Here is a 21,900-nt window from a genome sequence, read left to right on the forward strand (position 1 = left end):
GGTACTGAGCCACACGGACAAGAATTAAACCAGACTCAATTCTTGGTGTATCTTGAACTACTGAAATTTGTCTGATGTAGAAAATGCACAGCTCTGTTAGGAAGATTGTTCCAACTTTTTGACCTAGCAACAATTACAATATAGTTTCAAGTCAGGATGGTTTGTGGCTTAGAAGGGAATTTAAAATTGATGGTGTTCCATGTTTCTGCTACCCATGTCCTTCTAAGTGGTAGAGGTTACAGCTTGGGAAGGTGGTTTTCAAGGAGGCTTGATGAATTGGTGTGTTGCATATTGTATAAAGTACCTATTCCTGCCATTATGTATCGATGGTAGAGGGACTGAATATTGAAGGTGGTGAATTTGGTGGGATCAAATGGACTACTTTGCTCTGGATGGTGTTGATTTTGATAAGGATTGTTGCAACTGCACTCATTCAGATAAACAGATACTATTTCTTAACAGTCCTGACTTGCCCTTTTTAAATAGTAATTGGGATGTGAGTTACTTACTGCAGAATTCTCAACCTTTCATCTGTTATTATAGCCACAGTTTTGTCTTGCTGCTTGATCAGGAAAAGCTGACAGATGTCTTATTCTAAAAAATATTAATGGCCCAGATGGGTTTTTAAAACATTTGGGCAGTTTTATGATCATCATTATTGGTACTGGGTATTAATAACAACAGTTCATTATTTAATTGTATTTAAATTCCACCAATTGCTATGATGAGATTTGAACTTGTATCTCTGAGTATTATCTGGAGCCTTTGGTGAGTCCAATAAAATTACACTAAACCACCAATCCTGAAAATCCGGTTTGATTGTGATATTCCCTTCACAATCAAATATTGCCAGCACTCACCATCTTGGCTCATACATCGAGCATATTTATTTGATGAAATAACAATGGACAATTGGCACAACATTAGACCTAACAAGAAAATTGAATAAAATCTATTAAATGAGCAATATCAATAAAATATAGAACAAAATCAAAATTTCAATAGCAGCAAGATACAATTTTCAGTTATCTCAAAGCTGATGTCTTGATTTCAATATTTAAAAGGCATCCAATCATCTTTTCTATTACAAGACATTAATCATATCTCAGTGGCATACAGAAAGCTTCCACTGTGCGTGGAATATATTTCAGATTTTTTGATGAGTAATGTATAGCAGATTGATATTACTGCCCTATGAAGGAATCTGGACAGAGCCTGATTAGCAGTGAGGATCAAGAGGCTGATGCATGGGGAAGAAATGAGGACAAGGAATAGAAGACAGATGACAGTGATTTGGAGGAAGCTAAGGTCCCAACGGAGAGAGTAAGTACACTTCAGAACCTAGAGAAGCTGTGCACTGTCTAAATCTAATGAGAAAAAAAGAGTAAAGCAGTTTACATTAACAGACGTTCTTTCACAACTACATATTGTCTAGAATGTTTCACAGCCAGGGTAGTACATTTCAAGGATAATCCGTTGTAATTTCAGAGTACATGGCAGCAAACCTACCAGTTCCCACAGAAAATAATGTGATAAATGGTTAGTTAATTGTTGTGTAATGTTGATGAAGAGATCAACATAGTGATAACAAAACTGGTGGGATTTCTGGTCAGGAATGCTATCCCACCAATCCCACCTCTTTCAAAATGTTGGAACAAAAGGGGTTGATGCACAAAATTTTGTTGATAGGTGAAAAAAAAGAAAAGGAGACCCAGCAGAAGTGGGTTCTGCCTAAAATTGTGGCTGACTCTCTTGAGTATCTTGCCTTGCCAAGTTCAGAAATTCTACTGTGAAATGTCCTTGTAAAGCAATACAGTATTCTGACTTGAATATTTAAATTACATATATAAATCTGTCTTTCCAAGTCACATCAACAAAACCAGATTTAATGCATAAATTGTACTGCTTGAGATAGAATGAAACCTTGCTTCACATTGGTCATATATGGTTGCATCATACGGTTAAATCATGTCAAAATAATTTCAGATTATTCCAACAATAAACTGACACTAAAGTTTTAAATCATTATGCAGTTCTGTGCTTGTTCTGACATTAACATTTCCATTACTCTGCATGGGTTTGCTTCCTTTTAAAAGCCGTATTCCTGCTTGTTCACTTTCACTGCAGTTTCCATTGGAGGGTGAGACCGCACTTTTAAAGATAGACACTGTTGATAGAGAAGCACAAACTGAGGGACAGACAGAGGAGCAAGGAATCTGGACAGGTGACCCTCTCCACCACAGGTAAGAGAGTCATACAGCAAAAACAACTAACTTGTTAGTATATAGAGAACTTAAATATGCATTTTTAAGCTTTCTTTCCAGCAAAATAAAGAAGAATTCCAGTACAAGCATAAAGGAAATAGGGGCAGGAGTCGATCATGTGGCTGATCAGGTCTGCTCTAACATTGAATACAATCATGGCAGATCTTGGGCTTCAATTCCACCTTCCTGTCCGCTCCCCATACCACTTAATTCCCTGAGAAACCAAGTCTCTGTCTATCCCAGCCTTAAATGCATTCAGTGCTGGAATATTCACATACCTCTGCGGTAGAGAATTCTGCAGATTCACAACTTTTGAGTAAAGTAATTTCTTTTCATCTCAGTCATTGTCCTAACACTATGCCCCTGTGTTTTAGATTTTCTGTCCAGGAAACAATTTCTCAGCATCTACCCTATTAAGCGCCTTCAGAATCTTGTATGTCTCGAAGAGATCGCCTCTCATTCTTCTAAACTCCAGAAAATATAGGCCCAATTTACTCAGCAAGTTATAGTTATACAGTGAAGGTATCTTCCCCACTGAAGAAATATGAACTGCGTAGAATTGCACAGGATGTATTCTTTACCCTATTCTTTACTCTATTGGTTAAAGTTAAACTCTGGGCTGCATTTTACCAGAAAGCAGCTAAGTGTCAATTTCAAGAGTTCCGTGGCAGGTTTCTCTCCGTGACCTCAAGCGTGTTTCCTCATGCTATTCTCTGCAACTCATCTCGCCCAGCCCCGCTCTGCTCTGTTCATTCTATCTTCCCTCTTGTCAGAAGCAGAAGTACTTGCCTGGTGCCCAGGATTCCCAGCACCAGTTTTAAAGCCCAGCCACGTACTTGGTCAAGTGCCCCAGCTAGGAGTTGCCCTTCACAGTGCATGTAGTGGGAGGGGAGCCAAAAAGAAACAGTTCTGAGGACAAGTAACTGTCACAAATGACCCTTCTTTGTAAATACAAAAGTACACTCATAAGTGTATTGCTATTTAAAAACCAAACTACACAGGTTACCTGTCCTTTGTGTCATCCCATCTTAGAACCCTGTTTAGGAAGTGTTACTGTTGCCCCATTGCCCAGTTAACATAACATTGTCTTGTTGTTCTCATGGAAAGCCTTTAAATGGCTAAAAATATTCACATTCATTCAGCAACTGCAAAAGAGAAGAAAAAGCAAACAAAAGCTGTTTGTGCTACTGGGAACAGACAGAGGCTGCTTGCTTTTCAAGCAGCAACAAAGTTACAGTTGCTGCAGCTAGCTCATACCTATTGGAACTGGGTGTCAATTGAGTCTGATTTGGTGCACCTGATTCTGCATTGCACTGAAATGCAGAAGGTGATGTTCCTCCCTGTTTAGGCTGTACTGCAAGGCAGCCCAGACCGATCCAGGCATCAGACTCTTCTACAGCAGGCCTAACGTCTGCTCCAGGGTGGCCCTGGTCAAAGAATGGGTGGCATTGTTCCTATGCTCAGCCTTACTCAGGAGATTGCAATTTGGAATCATCAGATGTGGTTGCAAAGGGTAGGTCTTGTTTCCAGTAAGCAACCTGTAAGGCATCAAGCCCTTGAAACAAAGCAGGAACTTGAGAGTTTTCAAGGATATAAGCATCATGGCAGCTCCTAGGGTTCCTGTCCTAGACTTCTAAGATGTATAACCATCTGGTTTCATTTAAGTTTTGCCCAACCATCACCTTGATAGCCACCCAATCCTTCAGGTTGCAGACCCCACTCCAGAGGCTGGGTAGTCCAGTGACAATGCCGCAGGACATCCTCAGCCTATAGTAACACTGTGCCTCATGTATCATGAGAGAATGGAATTGAGGATGATGGACTCTACGCCACTTGCACATCCTGAAGGTACCTTCAGCTGTAGCCTCTTCCCGTGGAGGCGTACAGCATGTGCTGAAGATTACTGTTTTTCTGAAGTTAGTGACATGTTGATTGCTCCTCAATTTTCTTTGCCTTTGCTGTGTAGCATCAACAGTAATGATTGCTATTGGCCATGCTTCCAATGAACGTTGGGGATAAATATAAGAAAAAGAAAAGATCCTCAGACATGTGGGCAGACAGCAGTTGCATCACTCACAAATGACAGTGCAGCTCCTCCATGCTGTGGGACATAGAGAACTCTGACAAGGAGGGCCATGGAATGGTTGTACATTCACCTTTGACATAGGGACCTTATTCTGATGAATGTGACACAATCCATGTTGCATATGATTACTGGAGCCTTGTTCTTCCCATCCCCACATTACCCAAGAAAGGCAGGATGTTAGCCAATACTTATAGTTCAACGTGAGATGAAATCAGCTCTGTGCCCTTGTGAAGCCTTTGTGATCTTGGATTGTCTTTGTGAACTGTGGCACTCACCTGTCACTTGTGGATCACCTCTAATTCCTTCTGCTTCACAGAGATGACAATGCTTAGTCTACAATAACCAATGACACGGTCATGTAGGCGTGTGACTAGGATTTGTAACCCACAGTCGTACACTGCATGTACTTCACATTCAGAGTGCTATGTTTGCAGGTGACTTCAACCTGTACTGTTAAAGTGTCTGACAAAGTGCCCCTTGAAGGGCCTTACATTGCTCACAAGAAGAGTCTGTGCGTTCAAACAGAAAAGAAGCCTGTTATTCAGCCCATGTCAGATATAGTGGCAAATATTTTTATTTCGATTGTGCATTTATGATTTGCATGAGTATAGAATGCAATTTTAAAAACTTGCTTGGAGAATTGAATAGCTTTATCTCAATGACGAGAATTTCATTTCTGCTGATCTTATCATGTTTTCCCAACTGACTCACCAATGTCCACAATGTTCAGTAAGTAGGAAGATTCTGGCTTCTGTTTGATTACATGGGAAATTACCATTATCATGTTAAATCTAAAGGAACACTGTAAAGTTTCAAAGTGTGTAACCCTTATCATGCTCAGTAAACAGGCGCTATATGCCACTTATCTGATAGCTATTACAGAAATGTAGCAATTCTATGACAAGCATTAAGTCCTGAATATTGGGGGTATATGTGTTACGAAATTGTGTACAGTAATTGTGAATTGGAAAGTAGGAAGCTAGAAATTGTTTGTAAAACAAAATGAGGGAGAAGAGTGCATGACTCCTTTAAGAGGTAAAGTGCTTTTCTAAGCTTAGAGATTTACACGGAAAATGTGCCTAAGCAGCTGAAAGGATACACTAGTTCTGAATTTGAAACGTGTATCAATTGTCTGTGTGATTGGAAACCTTAGGCTTGTTTTGATGTTCTGGCAACTAGCTGCAATCAGCCAATTAATATAAAGCACTTAGTGATTGAAAGCGAATTGAATTTAAATCTGATGGTTTTGACAACCTTGGACCAATGCTATTGTAAGAAAATTGATACGTCATCCAAGGTATATAAGGAGAGGGTTTTTGAAAATCGGTTTGAGAGCAAACCACCATCTGAGAATTAAGCATTTAGCTCTCACAAGAAATTGCTAAGCTCTCTAAGAAAGCACCATCTATCCATAAAAGGTACCATGGCATTTCTAGCTAAGAGTCCTCACAGAAGACTTCACAGAGAAAACATCCCTGATAGCTGGATCAGCGGAGGAAAGGCATTTATGACTTGAGAACAGCAGAAGAAAGGCGTGTAGACTTTGAGAGACTAAGTTTTAATTTATTTTCTTATTATTTGGGTTTATATAAGTGGAACTTGTGTTTGTTAGAATAGCGTACCAGTAGAATTTAGTTCAGTTAGGGAATAGTTAGTAGTTAAGGGGGAATTGTTCAGTTTGTTAGTAATTCTGTTCATTTGTTCACTGTTAGAATTAAATAAATAAATTGTTACTCATTACTTATAAAGTAAATATCAGGGATTTTCTTTCATTTAACTTCTGCTTTCTAACAGTTTGGGGGCTCAAGTTCTGGATCATCCCAGTTCATGTAAGGGATCTGAACGGATCTGAACAAATTTTGGACAGAATTAAACAGACTTGGGGATTAGTGTCCTCGATCTTTACATAAAACTATGCAGGCACGAAAGCTGAACTAGCTGAAACAAATTGGTATATACTGGGCTGGGCTTAGATCTTTGTCTGCTTCACAGGATGTGACAAGTGAGATAATGAGGTTGCAGATGCACATAGATTGAATGAGTGGGCAAAAACATACAAAGGACAAGAATAGCCCACCTGGCCCTTCAAGTCTGCTGCGCCATTCATTAAGATTGTGATCTGATTTTAACCTCAACCTTGCATTCCTGCATATCACTGATAATGTTTCATCCTCTTGGCAATTAAGAATCTTTCTATCTACCTCTGCCCTGGGGGTCAGTTAGCTCAGTTAGCTGAACGGCTGGTTTGTGATGCAGAGTAACGCCAATAGTATGGGTTCAATTCCTACGCCAGCTGAGATCACCATACAGGTCCCAACTTTTCAACCTTGCCCCTTGCCTGAGGTGTAGTGGCCCTTAGATTAAACCACTCCATGAGTCGTCTCTCTCCAATGACAGAGACCATCCCTATGGTCCTCTGGGACTCTGGCTACTTTATATTTTGAAGGCAGAATGGTGGCTCAGTGGTTAGCACTGCTGCCTCACTGCCTCACAGCGCTAGGGACCCAGGTTCCATTCCAGCCTTGCGTGACTGTCTGTGTGGACTCTTCATATTCTCCCTGTGTCTGTGTGGGTTTCCTCCACAGTCCAAACATGTGCAGGTTAGGTGAATTGGCCATGCTAAATTGCTCTGTTGTGACTAGGGATATGCAGGCTCGATGGGTTAGCCATGGCAAATGCAGTGTTATAGGGATACGGTGGGGGCTGGTCTGGGTGAGATACTGTTGGGAGGGTCAGTGTAGACTTGATGGACTGAATAGCCTCTTTCAGCACTGTAGGGATTCTTTGCCTTTACCTTAAAAATATGTAAAGATTCTGCATCCACTTTTGAGGAAGGGAATTCCAAAGACACTCAACCCTCTGAGAGGTAATAGGCTTCCTCATCTCTGTTTTAAATAGGTGCCCCTTTATTCTCAAGGTATGACCCTAGTTCTAGATTCTCCCACGAGAGGAAACTTCCTTTCAATATCCATCCAGTCAGGTCCCCTCAGGATCTTATGTGTTTCAATTAATTCATCTCTGATTCCACTGAAGTCCAATGGATACAACCTACCCGTCGAGAGTTTCCTGATAGGGCAATCTGTTCATTCCAGATATTAGTTGAGTAAAACTTCTGCTGTTAATGCTTTGGAAGCAGTTTATTCTTTTGTAAGTATGATGGCCAGGACTGTACACATTCCAGATGTGGCCTCACCAGTGCCCTGTGTAACTGAAACATTATCTCCCTACTCTTGCATTCAATTCCCCTTGTAATAAATCATTACATTCTATTAGCTTTCATAATTAGTTGCTGTACTTGCATGCTAGCCTTTTGCAATTCACTGGGACACCTAGACTCCTCTGCATCTCAGAGCTCTGCAACCTGTCACTCATTAGATACTATGCTTTGTTTTATTCTTTCTGCCAAAATTGTAAATTTTGCACTTTCCTGCATTATACTCCATCTGCCAAATAGAGTACAATGTAAGAAAATGTGAAGGCAGGAAAAACAAACAAGCAGAGTATTACTTAAATGGTTAATGACTGCAGACTCAAAAGGTATGGAGAGTTTTAGGTGTTCTGGTGCATAAGTCACAAAAAGTATGTGGGTGTAGTATGTAGTGAAGGATACTGCTGGAATACTAACCTTTGTTACGAAAGGAATTGAACACAAGAGTAAGGATGTTATGCATGGCATTGGTGAGACCATGCCTTGAATACTCTATGCAGTTTTTGTCTTTTTATATTAAGGAAAGATGTAAATACATTGGAGATGGTTCAGAAGAAGTTGACTAGATTGATGAGCATGGAATGAGTGGGTTGACTTATGAGGAATGATTGATAGACTGGTCTTGTTACCACTGTAGGTTAGAACAGTGAGTGATGACTTGACTGAAGTATGTAAGATTCTGAACAGTCTTGACAAGATAGTCAAGGAAGCATGTTTCCTGTTGTGGGTGAGTCCAGAATTAGGGGCACTGTTTAAAATTAGGGGGCATCCTTTTAGGTCAGAGATGAAGGGACTTTTTTTTCTCTCAGAGGGTTGGGTGACTTTGAAACTCCCTCCCTAGAAGGTGGTGGAAGCAGGGTTATTGAATACTTCTAAGGCATAGGTAAATTGATTCTTCTTAGGCAAGGGAATCAAGGGTTATTGGCAATAGTTTGGAATGTGGAACTTGAAACACAACCAAATGAACCGTAAATGGTGGAGCAGACTAGAGGAGTCGAATGGCCTATATCTGCTTCCATTCATATATTTGAATATTTTCATTCCACATTATCTACTTCTGCTTCTAAGAATATTTTCCAGAATCCTCCTGGAAGCTTCAAAAGTTATCCTAAAGTTGTCCGTCTTGTTATATTTAGCCTTCCTCTTGAAAGAAAATTAAACCTAATTGTGCAATGGCTTCAAGCATTCAACCGGTGCTCCTAAACAGTTTTGTTAAATTGTGAAACAGTAAGCCTAGTATACAAGGATAAATACAAAAGGCTTAGCCTCTTAATGTAGTACTTAATGCAACTGGAATGCTGAACAAAAAATTAGATGTGACTGCTGTGTGCTCCATTTGTGAACTTCCTGCTTTTTCAGTGATTAAATTTCATGACCATGCATTAGGGAGTGCATGAATTGAACCTGCATCCAGTTCCTTGATCCATTTCCCATTCAAGCAAGACTCTGCAGTAGATGTGAGATCTTAAAATTTATCTCTTGGCCTCCAAAGTTTCACATTCAATTCCAAAGGCTGTTATTACAAAGTTTTATTTTGTTATATTCATCATGGACATATAATTGACAGTATAATTGACCTGAATTTCCTTTAGCCTAGTTTCTAACGTGCAAATGTTTATTTTAATTCAGATTTCTCTGTGTGACAGTGGGTAAATTTTATGGCCCTTTTGAGCAATGTCTGTCCTGTCAACTTATCTATCAACAAGAACACCACCAAATACAGCTTATACAGGGTCCAGAGAACAAGCAAAACAGAAAACCACGGAAACAGGTCAAAATAAGTACCGATAAATAAGGTAGGATGAAGAGTCATGTCTGACTTATGTCATTCTATATAAAAAAGAGCATTCAGAGAAGTAATTGAACAATCACGTAACCATTTTAAAGACAGCACTTTCCACCCCTTGCACAGCGATCACTGGTAATTGGTAATCAGAGTCGTTCTCAGGTGACTTGCTTAGCCTGAATTTTCTGAGAAGTGGTACTCTCATGCAGAGATTTTTTTTACACAGTGAAAGGTCTGTGCCTTCCTGACAGGGGATTCTGATCAGGGCCCCTTAAGAAATGTGGAGCAATACACTTCCATTCTGACAAGTCCCTCATAATGCAGAATTTTTAGGGAAGGCAAACCACACCCCCTCTTTCAAGCAGTCAGCTGCCATATTCTGTAATCTAAAACTCCAGAATCACATACGTCCAATTCGAAAGCTGCTGTCAAATGATAAGTATGTAAGGTGTAAGAATAGGGTGCGAAGAGGATACAGTGCCAGGTGGATGGCAAGCATGGTGCCAAGCAAGTCCGGTGCCTACTACCTTGCTCTTGGCTAACTCACTAACAAAAACACTGACTGCCCCTTGAACTGACCTTTGAACTGATTTGAGTGACCTGTTAAAAATATTGCAACAGATTCACCCTTGTGTGTAGGCAAGATGAAATGTAACGATCATTAGAGCATCCTGTGTATTCGCTCAGTATATAGCTCTCCACTGCTAACACCTTTGGAGCATCTGTCTCTCTCACACTCTCACACACACTCACACACACAAACACTCACACACACTTTGCATTTTACAGAATCATACAATTTTACACAACAGAAGGAGGCCATCAACCCATTGTGTTTGTAGCAGCTCTTGAAAGAGCTCCACAGCTAGTCCTTTTCTCCAGTCCGATCTTTGTATCTCTAAATTCATCACTATCAAATATAAATCCAGCTCTCTTTTGAAACCTGGTATGGAATCCACCTCTACCACTCTCCCAGGTAGTGCATTCCAAACCCTAACAACTTAGTAAGTCAAGAGGTTTCTCCTTATCTCACTCCTAGCTCTCTTGCTGGCAATTTTGAAATTGTGATCTCTATTTACTGACATACCATCTAGTGGAAACAGAATATCCTTCATTACCCTCTCAAAATTGTTCATAATTCTGAATACCTCAGTAAGATCACCTCTTGATCTTCATTGCACCATGGAGAATAAGCTCAATTTCTCTAGTTTTTCCTTGTATCTAAAATCCATCATTCCTGGTATCATTCTAGTAAAACTCCTTTACACTATCTCCAGGGCTTTGACATCTGTTCTTAAATAAGGTGCCCAGAACTGAACACAACACTCCAAATGTGGTCTCACCAATGATTTGTAGCATCACTTCCTTGCTTTTATACTCTATACCTCTCCTTATAAACCCAAGGACCCAATAAACCATAACAATGTTTCAAGTTTCTAGCCACCTTCAGTGAATTATGTACATGAACCCCAAGGTCTCTCTGCTCATATTCCCATCAAAGTTGTACTGTACAGCCTGTATCGGCTCTTAATGTTTTTCTACTAAAATGCATTACCTCACGTTTAGCTACATTGAAAGTCTTCTTCGAGGTGTCTGCTGATTTGGCCAACTTGTCAATCTGAATACCTATCCATTATCCCTATTTACTGTCGTCTGGGACTCAATAAATTTTCGAGTCATCATAGAATCACTACAGTGTGGAAACAGGCTATTTGGTCCAATAAGTCCACAGCGACTGTCCAAAGAGCATCCCACCCAGACTCACTCCCCTACCCTATCCCTGCATTTTCCATGGCTAATCCACCTAACCTACACATCCCTGGACACTATGGGCAATTTAGCATGGCCAATCCACTAACCAGCCCATCTTTGGACTGTGGGAGGAAACCGGAGCACCCGGAGGAAACCCACACAGTAATTTACCTTCAATTCTGTGGGCTCCTACCTTAGTAATGTTTTATGTGGGACTTTATCAAATGCCCTCTGAAGTCCATAAGCAACATACATAGATATTCCCCTGTCCACTGTAATCTCTTCAAAAAAATCAATGAGGTTTGTCAGGCATCATTTACTTGTCATGGATCAATGCTGGTTGGCCCTTATTAACTGAAAATTTCAAGGTGTTTAGTTACCCCATTACCTGTCACATCTAACTTATTCATCTTTGTATGTTCTGCAATCTCATCTAATTGTGCTATTATTTCTCATTCTGTTTTTCTCAATCCTCTGTGCACCTCATTTCTAGTTTTAAAATTCATCTTGCACCCAACTGTCATCTGAATTAGCTGAGACTCTCTCCCACTGCAACGATATTGGTCCTAGCCTTGATCAGCTGCAATTCATCCATTTTAAATAAGTCTCTTCTGCCACAGAACAGATCTCAATGTTCTTGGAATTGAAGCCCTTTCTCCTGTACAATGTTTCTCACTATGCATTTACTTGCCATATCCTCCTATTTCAAAAGGAGGGATGTGATGGTTTGAGAGAGGGATGCAGAAACAATTTACAAGAAAGGTTTCAAGGATGAGAGACTTTTGTTATGTGGCTATGTTGGAGAAGCTGGGGTTGTTCTCATTAAAGAAAATTAGGAGGAGATTTTCAGTTGCTCAAAATCATGAGGAATCTGAACAGAGTAGATACTGTTTACATTGATGGAGTGTAGTAAACCAGATGACACAGATTTAAGGTGATAAATAAAAGAATTAGTTGTGACGTGAGGAATAACTTCTTATGCAGTGAGTTGTTAGGATTTTGTGAGAGTGTGGTGAAGACAGATTCACTAATGGTTTTCCAAAACGATTTGGATAAGCACCCGAAGAGAGAAAATTTGTAGGGCTAAAGGAAAAGGAAAGGGGCAAACTGAGTCGTCGTTGCAGGAGCTGACATGGACACATGGACAAAATGACCTTTCTGTGCTAACCATCCTGGGATTCTCTAGTGCACGTTTTGGGAGTAGTCCACCTGGTTTTTTAACACCCTCTCTAATTCATTAACTCTGACTGCAGGATACCAACTCCCTTCACCCCATCTCATTGGTTCTGACATAGACCACAACTTCTCCATTCTCTTGCAGAATATTCACCATCCTTTCATTGTTGTTCCTTGGCACCAGCAAGGCAACACACCACACAAGTCTCACATCAATTGTGGTAGAACATCTTATCTGAATCAATGGCTATTGAATCCCCAATGAACACCAATCCCTTGTGTACAATAATACCCATAAAACTTGAAGAAAATGATTTAAACAGAAAATCCTGCAAACAGAGTAGGCCAGGCAGCATCTGTGCAGAAGGAAATAGAGTTGACGTTTCAAGTTCAATACAAATCTTCTATGGAAATGAAGAACGATAAAAATGTGATGTATTTATCCTGTTGAAAAGAGAGGGTGGGAGAATCAGGTAGAAAAAAAGAAAATGTTAGGAGTGGTTAGAGGTTGGGAGAGATTAAATGACAAAGCTGTCGGGGAACAAAAGGCAAGGGGAGTGGTAATGCTTGTATAAAAGTGACAAGTCATTGGTCTAGAATAAGTGCTAATGGCAGAATAAAGGACAATTCTGAAAGCAAGACGTGAAAACAAGATCTAGAATGATACTTAGCAAAAATAATACATATCAAAATGTAGAACAGAAGTCGTAGAATTCAATATTGAGTCCAGCAGGGAGTAACGTGCGTAATTGAAAGATGAGGTCCTCAAACTTGTGCTGGGCTTAGGATCATAGAATCATCCAGTACAGAATTCATTGGAAGATTGCAGAGGGCCAGGAATAAAGATGTGAGTATGCTAACAAAGTAGTGAAATAACATAGCAAGTAACTGGAAGGTCAGGGTGTACTTGTGGACTGACTGGAGGTGTTTTTGAAAGTAGTCACCTAGTTTGTGTTTCACCATTGTGAATGTAGAGGATTGCATTTTTAATTAATTCATGGGCTGTGAGCATCACTGGCTGAAACAACATTTATCATCCATCACTTATTACCGTTTAACTAAGTGGCTTGCAAGGCCATTTCAGAAGGCAGTTATGAGTCAACCACATTGCTGTGGTTGCTGTGAAGTACATGTAGGCCAGACCGGAAAAGGATTTCAGATTTCCTTCCCTAAAGGACATTAGTGAACCCGATGTGTTTTTAATGACAAACAACAGTGGTCATCATAGGAAAAAGCCGAACTCTTTTTTTCCTTCACAGATGCTGCCAGACCTGCTGAGCTTTTCCAGCAACTTTGTTTTTGTTGTTGTTGTGGTCTTCTTAAGGCTAGTTTTTAATTCCAGATTTTTATTGACAGGTTGGGATTTGAAGCCATGTCCCCAGACACTAGTCTGGAACTCTGGATTACTAATCTAATGATATTCACTGCACCACAGTGAGCCATGAAAACAGTATACTAAATTGAAAGAAGTACTGTTTGACTGGGAAGGAGTGTTTAGGCCCTGGAGAGTGAGGATGGAGGAGGTAAAAAGGCAGGTGTATACCTACTATGAATACATGGAAGGTGATAAAGAGTTGAGGGCTGGTAGAAAAGTTGAAGAAGGTATTGAAGAGAGAATGGTCCCTTTGAAATACGAACAATGGAGACAAGGTGGGAGCAGATGTGTTTAGTGGTGTCATCATTCTGGAAGTGTTGGAAATGGTAAAGGATAATCTTTTTAATGTGGAGGATGGTGGGGTAAAAATTAAGATAAGGAGAACCCTATCTAGATTCTAGGAGGAAGGGGAAGAAGTGAGGGCAGGAGTTCAGAAAATGTGTTGGACATGGCTGTGAGCTGTGTCAACCGCAGTACAGGGGAATCCTTGGTTGAGGAAAAGGGAAGACATGACAAAGTGCTGTTGTGGAAAATTGCATCAACAGAACAGAGGCAATGGAAATGAAGAAACTGGGAGTATGGGATGGAAAACTTGGAGAAATCAGAGTATGAGGAATTTTAGGAGCTGTGGGATGTAGTGGACTAATAATGAATATTAGTAGAAAGCCTAACTCCAGAAATGGAGCGAGATACATCAAGGAAGGGAAAGGCAGTGTCAGAGATGGACCATGAGAATGTCAAAGAAGGGTGAACATTGGAAGAAAACCTGCTAAATGTTTTCAATTCTGGGCAAAAGCAAGAAGGAGCACCAATACACATTTTAATGTACCAGAAAAAGTGTTGGGGTAAAGAGTCTGAGTTGGACTGGAATAAGGAATGTTACACACTTCCCATGAAAAGATAGGCAAAGCTATGGCCCATTCAGTTGTCCATAGCAATGTTTATTTGGACAGAGTAAGACATGTTAAGGGGAAGTTGTTCAATAAGAAATCAAGCTTAGCCAGATGGTGGAGGCTGATGGTGAATGAGAACTATAGGGTCCTCCACTGAAAGAAGAACCTGAGAGCTCTTAGAACACTCTGGCAAGGGATAGAACTGGAGAGAGAGATTGAACATCCATTCTGCAGAAGAAGCAATTAGGATTGGGGAACTAGAAATTGTTGAAATTACGTAGCATGTTAGAAGAATCATGAATATAGATGGGAAGAGACTAGAGAGAGAAAAAATAAAGTCAAGATAGGTTCAGTTAGTCAGGAACAGGCTGAAATGATGGGTCGACCAGGAGAATCCTGGATAAGATTATTGCACTGAATATAACATCCTGTGAGCTCAGTGCTATATTCTGATTGATTGAGTTTATGACACTAATTTAGGAATATCAGAGCATTGTAATGTAAGTAGACCATTCAGCTCATCGAGCCTTCTTTGTCGTTCACTTGGATCATGGATGATCATCCATCTCAATGCTCAATATTGTGATATTTATATGTTGACAGATATGCCTGCCACTGGGTCTACACCTGGAATATTAAAAACATCAGAAGTGACCAAGAGTGACTTTGCAAAGTCAGCCTTGGAGTCCGTACTGACTGAGTAAGTTATGCCTTTCAACTACCCAGTTTCACTGTCATTCCACAAAAGTGATTTATACTGGGATGCAGTTCCTGGTGATGCATGTCCTCTGGTATCTCCTATGAGTGGATATTTTTCAATTGTAAATCTAGACTATAAGTACTGACAGGATACTTTCCAACAGTTGCTATTACAGATCAGGCCTCAGCTGCAGAAGTCTTCGGGTTTCAGGTACAGACACCATTGCAGCCAGTATGATAGAAGGAGTTTAATATACAGCAACATTGTGTAAATTTAGTTAGTATTCAACTAGGTCAGAAGAATATTTCAATGACCTGGTCTGAAAACCTGTTCTTGGTGTGACATCTCAAGTATCACAAGAAAGCTAGCAAAATATCAAAGATTGGGCCTTATTATAATAAGGACATCTTTGATTGAGCTTAGCATAACTTGTCAATTGGTTGGAATCACTGTAACATGTAATGGTTATTTTGTCTTCCAGTACCCACATAGTTGAAATCAAAGGTGACAGCGTCTTATTCTGTTCCAACTCATTGGAGCTTATTACCTCTCTGTCTCCTTGCAACAATCTACCAGTTTTTAAAAATACTTGTCATCTAATTGCAACTTGTTTACCTCTTGCCTTCAGTCTATGTGACTTCCCACATATTGTAAGCCTTTTCACTTTGACTTATCAATTCAGAAAAACATCCTTTGCTTGCTGTGTGCCATACAAAGAAAAGAAAAGGAAAATCAAATGAAACTGGCAATGAGATTGTAGGGATATAAAACTACCATTTTCTTATTGATGAAACTGTTTATTATTTTGAATTATATCTCAGCACTTGTGGAGCAAAGTTTGCAATGGTGGTATCAGGAGAAAAGAAGGATTCCTCTATGCTGAAGGTGTTGCTTTTTCGCAAACAGGAAGCAATGATCGCTAAAGGGGAGTTCATATTACCACAGGTAGCAATAACACATTGCTTTACTGTATTGATTATTTTTAAAATTTAATATAATTTTTTGTGTGAATTGTGTACCTTACATTCTATCTGGTCATGACACCTGTTCTGCCAAGACTGTAGGCTATATTGAGCTGGGAACTGGCCAAGGAATATAAATTTCTCCTGACATTTTTCTGTCTTTCCACTGTACCCTATCCATTTTATGACATGATTCACCTCGGGGTGAAGCAGAGATCAAACCTTCACACATCTAAAATGTTATATCTGCAGAGCTGTCACCAAATCTGTCTGGCACCCTTTTGAATGAGAGAAAGGTGCATTGCAAAGAGATCTGAAATGTGGGGACATAATCTTGAGAATGGTCTTGTGTATTGGTACGCCAACAAGCCCATTCCCCCTCTAGAAATAAGTCATGATCGGTTGGCATTTAGGTTGTAATCTAAGTTAATTCATTTTTAAAGCAACTTTGTCAATCATGTAAAAATGATTACACTATTTCAACTATTTTTCACGAATACACGTTGATCTTCAAATATGAAGCAGGCAGCTTTTAGTGACACAGGAATCCTCTGAGTTGCTGAAGTGATTTCTTCAGTTTCAGTGTAAACAGATAGTCAAAATATTGGCATTTATTTCCACTCCCTGTCAATTTGCTTGTCTTTTGGAGGAATTTGTGTTCTTGTTGGGAAATAGATCCATGGACGCTGGTTGCCATTCAGTTACCTCACCTAAATGCACATTAGTAAACCTAGACAATGAATGTTTCAGCCATTTGAACCATAGATCTTCCACACCTACTTATTCCCTAACAAACTATTCACAAGGTATAGCCAGAGTCGTGTTCAGGAGCAGAAAGATGATTTGATTTTCTTATCAATTAGAGTGTTCAGACCAACTGTAGAACCAAACTGCTATCTGGCCAAGATCAGGTTGTACAGATTGAGGTCAGAGCCTGGAAATTTCCAGGTAGCATATTGAAAATGCAATTCTTTAAATCTATTTCTAGGATTTAAATGTAGTCTTAAACAGTTGGGATTTTTGGCTGCAGTCCTTCTAATTGAAATCAATTGAACGAATTTCAATGCAGCTATGAATAATTGTAAACCTATAGGATAAAATTCAATGCAGATTGGTAGTCTCACTCAAACCTGGTGGATGTCATAAATGTTAATTTGTACAATGGAAGGTGAGCTTAAGAAGTGTTACCCTGGCAACGCAGAGGGCGCATCTAACCAATAATGTAACTGGCCTTGACATTCTAATCCAAATTTAAGGGTTTCTTTTTGCTACTGCTGATCTATGCTGAAGTGAGAACAATTGAAGGGACTTTGGAAAGGAAGCATTTAACCTCTGTTGAACTTGATTAACTTAGAAGAATTTCTTGGGTAAATATGAATGTAACTTTGTGCTACTCGGTGTTGGTGCCTCAAGGCAGAAAATCAAGCAGTGTTCTACTTTCCAGCACTGATTATCGCTCAACTTGCCAAGCAGAACATAAGTTGGAGTAAATAAATAAAACATAATTGTTCACAGTTCGGGAGGCTGACCTCCCTGCCTTGACTTTTGCTCAGGATCTACAGATGGGACAAAAACGTAGGAGTAATATCGAAATTCAACTTTTTACTCCTAAATCTTCACAATTACCAGCTCGAACTATGGCGGTCCTATGCATCAGTCACCACTTCGAGGAGATGGAGGAATTGATGTGGAAGGATCAGTCCACAGAGGCTTGGAGTCTAGAGGAGCTTGTCTTGGATGCTACAGGTAAAACCAGTTATTAAAAATAACTAGAAATAAAAGTGAAAACAAACCCCAATGGCTGTTAGGCATGATCTATTCCCCACCATTTTAACTCTTGGTATCAAAACCATCTGCTGCTGCACCTGGGGCCTCAAGTATTTGAATGTCTAGATTTGATGTTATAATTTGAACTCTGATGCTAATTTAATTTCAAAATGTATGAACCATTTAAGATTGGGGTCAGAAGAGCCCAAGCTAAGCCATTTTGTTTTAAGGTTCCCTTATGATAAGGAGGATCAAGAATGATTCTCCTGATTTTACAAGGAAACTTTGGTCCCAGGTACCATTTATTTATCATTTATTTCCTGATGGTGTGCAGTTGCTGAATTTGTCAGACATGCCTCCTGTAGGCTTTGGATGATAGTTATCATCAGGATATTTAAATGGGGCAAGAGTGTAAAAGTTGCACAGGTTTTCCACTGGCACTATGATAGGAACTTCCCTTTCAGTCTAGATCCTGCAAATTGTAAATCAGGTTCCAACTAAGGTTAAGGTATCAGCCTTAACGTAGGACACTTGCTTCTGAATCAGAAAGTTGTAGGTTCAAGTTCCAGAGAACATGGTCCATGCTGTAAATTTAGAAGGGTACTGAAGGAGAGCTGCACTGTTGGAGGTACTGTCATTCAATGAATCATAAAATTTGGGTCCTGTCTGGCTTCTCAGGAGAATCCTTTAACGTTTTGAGGACAAGGAAGAAAATACTGTTAGAATCCTGGCCAGAATTAATCTCTCAAAAGCATTCAAAACGTGATTATCAATCTATCTGACCATATGGAAAATTGACCAGGTACGTCCTGTACACAAAAAAAAACAGGAGAAACCCAACGCAGTGACTTCAGCCCACCAGTCTACTCTCGATCATCAGTAAAGTGCTGGAAGGTATTCATTAATGTGCTATCAAACAGCACCTACTCAGCAATAACTTGCTCACTGATGCCCAGTTTGGGTTCTGCCAGGGCCAGTCAACTCCTGATCTCATTGGTTCAAATATGGCCAAAAGAATTGAATTCCAGAGGTGAGGTGAGAGTGACTGCACCTTGACAGGTTGCAGTTGATTGAGTGTGGCCTCAAAGAACTCGAGCAAAACTGGAGACACTGAGAATCGCAAAACTCTCTGCTGGTTGGAGTCATACTTGGCACAAAGCAAGATGATTGTGGTTGTTGGAGGTCAGTCATCTCAGTTCCAGGACATCTTTGTGAGAGTTCCTTAACATAGTGCCTTAGGCCCAGCCATCTTCAGCTACTTTATCACTGACTTTTCCTCCATGATTAAATCAGAAGTGAGAATGTTTGCTGGTGATTGCACAGTATTTAGCACCATTCATGATTCTTCAGATACTGAAGTAGTCCATGTCCATATGCAGCAAGATACGGACAAAATTCAAATGCTTCGACTGATGAGTGGCAATAGCTTTCATCCTACACAAGTGTCAGGCAATGATCATTGCCAACAGGAGAGTTTCTAAACATTGTCCTTGGTGTTCAATTACATTACCATTGCTGATCAACATTCTGGGGTTTACTATTGATCAAAATCTGAACATGATCGTATAAATACTGTGACTGCAAGAACAGGTCAGGGACTAGGAATTCCGTAGCAACCAACTCACCACTTGTTCATTATCTACAAGACACAAGTCAGGGATGTGATAAAATATTTTCTCCTTGCCTTGCTGGTTTCAGCATCACACAGTGAGGAAGCTTGACACCATCCAGTTCAAAGCAACCCTCTTGCTCGGCACGCACGATGGTAGCAGTGTGTACCATCTACAACATGCACTTCAGTAACACAACAAAATTCCTTTCACAGCATTTTCTACCCTGTCACGTCCACCAGCAAGAAAGGTGAGAGCAACGGATGCATAGGAACACATCCTCTACAAGGTCCCCTCCAGGTCACACACAATCTAGACTTGATACTATATCACAGTTGCTGAGTCAAAATCCTGAACTTTCTTTGCAGATGCATTCTGGATGTTCCTACCTAAGGACTGCAACAGTTTAAGATGGCCGCTTCCCACTACCTTCTTCAGGGCAATAGAAATGGGCAATAAATACTGGCTTAGCCAGTGATGCCCGTATCCTACGAATGAGTAGGAAACAAGCAAGACCAGGATTATTCCAACTGTGATCCCTGGTCTCATCTAAGTTTTTGGATCTTGTCTGAAGTAAACGTATGTGGGTCATAGTTCCTCTGGGGGCTAGGTGGAAATCAGCTGATATTTTTTACTTCATAAGTATACTTTATTCATAAAAAATATCTTTATATACATACAAAGCCACTTAAGTAATTCGCTTCTGTACAGTAGCATATGATGAAACAAAAAAAATTGGAGTTTGATTCTATCCAGCAAACAAACCAAAGGCATTTCTCACTTGTATAAGACCATATTTACATGTATTTGAGGTACTGTGTGGTCTGATAACTGAATGCGCCCCCATTTAAATTTGGCTGAAAAACCTTAGATGGTGGTCTTTCCCCACTGTGCCTTGGTGGCAGCTGCCCCAAGCTTTAGTGCGCCCCTCAGCTGTAGTCCTGGACCTTGGAATGTGCCAGTCTGCAACACTCAGTTGAGGTCAACTCTTTGCCCTGGAAGATCAACAAGTTTCAGGCAGACCAAAGAGCATCTTTCACTGAGTTGATGGTCCACCAGGCACAGTCGATGTTTGTCTCAGTGTGTGTCCCGGAGATCTGACCCTAGAGCAGAGTCCTGCCTCACGGAGCTGCTGAGGACAATCCTTGACAAAAACCACCACGTCTTTCTCCAGACTTTCTTTGCAAAGGTACATTCCAGCAGGAGATGTGTCACAGTCTCAACACTCACTCCCTGCAGCCACTTCAAGGGCAGTGTGTGGTGATGCAGAGAGTCTGAGCATACGTGAAGGATTTTGCAGGTAGTGCCCTTCTCACCACCAGCCAAGTAATGTCTTGGTGCTTGTTGGAAAGTTTTGGTGATGAAGCATTCTGTCAAATGACTTTGACAGTCTGCTCAGGGAACAACCTGACAGGATCTGCCTCTCCTTTTCCCGCAGGGTCTTGAGGACATTATGTGCTGACCGCTTCCTGATGGACTTGCGATAAAAGTTGCTTTTCTTTGCAAATTTCTCCATGAAGGACAGATGATATGGAATGGTCCAATGATGTGGAGTATTCCATGGCAATGAAGTCAGACCCATCCTTCGTGACACCGGGGACAGGTAAAACCTCAGTACAAAGTGAGACTTACTGTTTACATACTGAGGGTCTACGCATAGCTTAATGCAGCCACACGTGAAGGTGGCCATCAGGATGAGGGTAGCGCTGGGTACGTTCTTCCCCCCCTTATCCAGAGTTTTGTACATGGTGTCCCTGTCGACATGGTCCATCTTAGACCTCCAGATGAAACGGAAGATAGTTCGGGTGATTGCAACGGACCAGGTTTGGGAAATGGGCCAGACTGTGTCGCCTACAACAACAGAGTGCCTAACACCTGATGACCAGGTTTTTACCTGCAATGGAGAGGGAGCAGTGCTCCCAAAAGCCCAGTTTCTGCCTCACCTTAATGATACACTCCTCCCAAGTTTTTGTGTATGCCCCGGCCACTCTGAACCTTATTCCCAGCTTCTTCAGGTAACCTGCCCTGACAGTGAAGGGGATAAAGGATCAGTCAGTCCAGTTCCCAAAGAAAATGGCTTCACTCTTGCCTCGATTTAACTTGGCTCCTGAGGCCAGTTCAAGCTGATCGCAGATGCTCACGGGTCTCCGCACTGACAGTGGATCCGAGCAGAAAATGGCAATTTCATCCATATATAGGGAGGCTTTGACCTGCAGGCCTGTGATGCCTGGAATAGTCACCCCCCTCAGGCTCGCATCCTTCCTGATGGACTTGGCAAAAGGCTCTACACAATACACAAACAAAGCAGGAGAGAGTGGGAA

At 40.7% G+C, this 21,900-nt stretch overlaps 1 long non-coding RNA gene across 1 annotated transcript; it reads left to right on the forward strand.

Annotated features, from left to right (window-relative positions):
* The first annotated feature begins 1,157 nt into the window (after nt 1-1,157).
* LOC109928236 lies at nt 1,158-21,172 on the forward strand. Its single transcript, XR_007264002.1, has 7 exons — nt 1,158-1,323; nt 2,128-2,243; nt 9,188-9,354; nt 15,144-15,240; nt 16,062-16,185; nt 17,756-17,948; nt 21,018-21,172. It is a non-coding gene; the product is annotated as an uncharacterized LOC109928236 (long non-coding RNA).
* The last annotated feature ends 728 nt before the right edge of the window (nt 21,173-21,900 follow it).

The sequence above is a fragment of the Rhincodon typus genome, chromosome 17 (genome assembly GCF_021869965.1).
Source record: "Rhincodon typus isolate 14 chromosome 17, sRhiTyp1.1, whole genome shotgun sequence".
NCBI lineage: Eukaryota > Metazoa > Chordata > Chondrichthyes > Orectolobiformes > Rhincodontidae > Rhincodon > Rhincodon typus.